This window comes from Coccinella septempunctata, chromosome 2 (assembly GCF_907165205.1).
Source record: "Coccinella septempunctata chromosome 2, icCocSept1.1, whole genome shotgun sequence".
Taxonomy (NCBI): domain Eukaryota; kingdom Metazoa; phylum Arthropoda; class Insecta; order Coleoptera; family Coccinellidae; genus Coccinella; species Coccinella septempunctata.
The window spans coordinates 11,032,265-11,037,058 of record NC_058190.1 but is presented as its reverse complement, the minus strand read 5'-3'; the positions used below and the strand labels follow the sequence as shown (position 1 = coordinate 11,037,058).

The window sequence follows — 4,794 nt, the reverse complement described above, 5'->3', positions numbered from 1 at the left end:
GAACGCGGTTTATTAGATAAATGGATCAACGAATGGTGCTTGCCATTGCATGAGCGACAAGAAGATTTAGAAGAGCAAGAAGAAATTGTATGGCCAGAATGAAGGCAATTGAAACACCAGTTGCTTTGTTTAACTATTTCATATCTCTCTGAAGGAGATTTATTGAGAAACGAAGGACATTTGTAAATTGAGTGTTCCAACCTGCAGAAATTACATGATATTTTGCTAGCATGAGTTGCGGAAACTTCAGTGCGAGAAAGAAATGTAGAACTCTTCTTATGAGTATGAGAAGCTTGTGGTTTAGGTTGAGGATTCGGTTTTTGCGGAATGGAAAAACTGACTGATTCTAACGCTATACACTGATTTAGCAAAAAATGTTGCAAGGTTTTAAATGAAGGAATCTCTGTGGAACATTGATTCAATTCAAAACGTTTTATCGTTGAAGAATCTAACTTCTGAATCATTATGTGAAAAAGTACGAAATCCCAATTATTCGTTGGAAGATTTAATAATTTTAGCGCTGATAAATTTTCTGAAAACACCTCGAGCAATCGTCTCAACCCACCAGCCGATTCACCCTGAAGTTTAGGTGTATTCACGATTTCTTGCCAACACGAGTTAGCTAGAAGTCGAACATTTTGATATCGTTCAGTTAACGTCTTGAAAGCTGGCTCGTAATTTCGAGCGATCAAAGGAAAACCTTTCACAATACTTAAAGGCTGCGTAGATAACGAACTAATAAGATATTGAAACTTTTCGATATCGGACAAACTAGAATTGTTGTGGATGAGGCTAGTAAACATGTCGTAAAATGTAGGCCAACTTTTATAACTTCCATCAAAGGTTGGTAGCGAAATTTTTGGAAGTTTAACATTCGATGAATGAGCGGTCTGAACGTAAGAAGATGACTGCAAAACCGGAAATAATCTATCATGAATTGTTCTTATAGTGAAATAATTGTCTTCGAAACTACTTCTTACTTGTTTTTCGATTTCGAAATCAGGATTTTCAGTTGTCGCTAACATGGCAATGATCGACTTATGAATATCCTGAAATTCTTGATATATTTCATCTAAAGTGTCACAACGTAATTTAAATCTTGTATATAAGCTTTGATCATCAACTGCAGATTGAGCTAAATTCAAAATTTCTTCAATGTTGTCAATATGCAGCTGACGTAGAGCTCTATTTTGCTTAAGTTTAGCCACACTCATTTTGATATTAACAAGAGAGGCACTGTGCAAAAATCGTGAAGAAATACCAAAGAATCACTTTTAATATCAATCGATATTTTATTCTCAAAATTGTGTTTCAACGCAAGAAAGAAAATTGAAACAGAAATAATGTATTTACTTTCAATTTTCGACGAAAAGAGCTGAAAGGAAAAATGAGTAAAATTATCAAGATTAATTATTTTTATCTTGCGGATTGAAAGAAAATAAATATGTGAACTCGAAGACTGAATTAGATTCAAAACATCGGTGGATGTTCTTATCTCATCACCAGATGTTCCGTGCAACTGAATGCAATGAAAATACAAAATTATGAAATTTCTAAGGAATTTTGAAAGTTAAATGCTGAATCAACTACGAAAATCCGGCCCGAAGGACCAAAATGTTAAGAATTCGAAATGGACTGTATGAAAGAAATTTAATTGACTGAAAAAGAATATTCGAAAAGTAAAAAATGAAATAAAAAAGATTCTGAAAAATTGAAACTTATTTCGAAAACGGTTCGGGTCTGTGAAAAGTACGTCACCTTACCTTGAAACTCTCCTTTTATTGGGGAAACTTCGAAAATTCTTGTGTACACTTTCACTTGAGAAGACTTGGTGGAAAAACATAACATCTTCAACAGACATATGCCCGAAAAATATCAATCCGCGCGTGACCGAATTCAGCACTTGACTCAGCATATACAGGGTGGTGCAGTAACAGTTCCTTTTGGCACCATCAGAACTAATTTCTTTTCTTGTACTAAAGGATAATCCCGATGTATCTTGCATTTGAAAAGAACTTACTATTCCTGAAAATAGTGGCGTTTGTAAATTTTGATGTTGTTCTGATACCTTAAAACTGAAAGATGAAGAATTTTCATGAATAGGGGTGGAATGCGTAATAATATCGGAAGGGGCATTCATACCCTACTTGTTACTTTCTTCCTTTGTACCCTTTTGTCTCTAAGAAGCGAATTCTTTGCCGGACAAATGACGTCCGTTGGATATCCCGTGGATATCCGTTGTCACCAATTTGGATGTCCAATGGATGTCCATATTTGGTCCAATATGAACGTATTCTGGACATGAATTTTACCAAAATGGACAAACAATGGTTATTCGATGGACGTTGCCTGGACAGCTGAAGGATATTAACTGGACATTTTTAGATGAAGACAAAGACTGGGCTAGTTATGAACTTCATATCGACGCTGAATCAGTTGAATGAACTTAGATATTTGAAGTCGATATGACGTCCATAACTACCTCAGTTTACCTACATCTATTAAAAGGTTCAGTTAATCTCCATCAGTCCAGGCAACGTCCACCAAATATCCATTGTTCGTCCAGGTTTTAACAGAATGTCCAATTCCTATGTAGATACATTGAATGAACCCATTTATGAAATAAAAATCGATTCATATAAAAAAACATATAATGTAAACCAAATATATCAAATTGAAAACTTAAACTAAATTATTACACTCTTCGTTACCAAAAGTATTCTAAAAAGTCATTTTCTCTTCTTGTGTTTACTCCTTTCCTTAGCTTTTTCAAGCCACTTTTTTATCTGGTGATTGCAACACAACAACACACGAAACAAGAAATTCTTAAGCGGCCGGATGAATGAATAAAAACTTAATACCTTCCTCTTTGTCAATCTTCAACAATAATGAATGACAATTGACATAGGTACTGTCACATTCCTGAATCCGCAGACCGGCAGTACTGCCAACCACAGATCTACCAAAGCTATTCAGGGAATTCCATTTCCCATTTCCATAAATGGATGTACAATGGATGTCCATTATTGGATATCTACAGTTCGTCCATGAATGGATTTACAATGGATGTCCAAAGGATGTCCATGTCCATGTGTACCAATTATGTACCTCTTATGTATGTCCAATGGATGTACTGTGTTTATTGGGAGATAATAAAGATTTCTTTGATTTTTCAAGCTGTTTTTAAAATTTAAAAAATTACAGAATTTTGAGTATATCGAATTTTCCGAATGGTAACTCCTGTTTACTATATTTTCCTTTGGAATGTCACATTGCGAAATAAATTCATTTAATTTTGTTGACTTTATTTCAGAAGGATATTTCCTGATTGAATTTTTGGAATTTTTGGTTGTAATATCAGGAATTATTTCAATTTTCTCCCGCTTAGCTCTATTATTAATTGACTAATTTTATTTTAGTGTCGCGTTTGAAAATTATCAATACTTTTTTACGATTATCAAAACTATCTGACGAGAAAATAAATAATTAAGCATTTGTAATAATTTCACTATCTGTTGTAATTCTTGTAATGTTGCGAGAGATACATATGGATAATATAAATGCTTCTTTCTATATTTTATCGTCAGATAGTTTTGATAACCAAAACAAAATTTTGAATATTTTCGAACGCTATACTGAAAAATGTAGTCTTATTAACAGATAATCGGAAGATAATTGAAATTGAAATAATTCAACACTTTGAAGTCTATATGAAAGTTCATCAATTATCAGTTTCAGTGCATTAGTAGGTTCTTATCAAATGAAAGATTCCACGAAAGATATATCGGAATTCTCCTCTAGAACAAAAAAAGGGTAGAATTTCTTTTTTTCGGGTTCACCTGATTTGTTCATCACTCCATCAAAAAATTGAAGGAATGTTGCCAAAAGAAACAAAAAATTCAAGAGCTTATGAAAACAAATATTCTTTATGTAAAAATTGCATTTTTAGGGATTGCATTTATTATAACGGAAACAGCAAGATATCTCTGCGGGAAATTAAAAGAAATTCCTTCAAGCGACCAATCAATACCAGTCCGGTACAGACTGAGAGCCACCGTGCAGAAATCAACCGAGGAAGACTTGATAGTCGACTTCAGCAGGCCCTATACCCTGCCGGTTACACAGGGAGGCATCACGACCTGAAGTCCATTACTGCCTCAACCCTGGCTAACCTTATTACAGGCAGAATCATCAGTGTGAAAGTGAACGTGGACCTAACCTGTAAGTACTCAAACGTCCCTCCCATTCATTTTCTGTAGCAACCTGAAGTTAAAAAATACTTATCTCATTTTTTCCAGTTGCAGATATCTGCGCCAGATGGATAGAAGAAAAAACGGGTATGCATACCCTGCGTTAGATTACCGGAGATATATCTCCTGGAGGGTGGTTCGAAGGGATGTGCAGTCCAGAGAATAACATACAAATGCTGCACCTGGAATACGCAGAGGAGCTGCAATACTATAAGATAAACTCAAAGACGTGGAATGTAGATGAATGCAAATGAAATAAAAAACGATTAGAATTGTAAATTAACAATTGAAAATATCCGTATTGTAAATAGAATTTTGTTTGAAGCTCATGTGTTTATTTGTAAATCTTCATTATTACCTCTGAATTTAAGCTCAGTAATCAATAATGCAGCAGCATATGTGTTCCAGCAAAAAGTAAAAGTATATTATCGATTTTGAATTTGAAGTTGTGATACCTCTATATACAGGTTGAGTCAAAAATGTCTACCGAGCTTTCTGGGGGTGATATTACACTGAAAAATAAGTATATGATCTATTCTGGATT

At 34.3% G+C, this 4,794-nt stretch overlaps 1 long non-coding RNA gene across 1 annotated transcript; it reads left to right on the top strand.

Moving 5' to 3' along the window:
• The first annotated feature begins 4,057 nt into the window (after window positions 1-4,057).
• LOC123308325 lies at window positions 4,058-4,497 on the top strand. The gene is made up of 2 exons (XR_006537090.1): window positions 4,058-4,221; window positions 4,299-4,497. It is a non-coding gene; the product is annotated as an uncharacterized LOC123308325 (long non-coding RNA).
• Window positions 4,498-4,794: the final 297 nt, after the last annotated feature.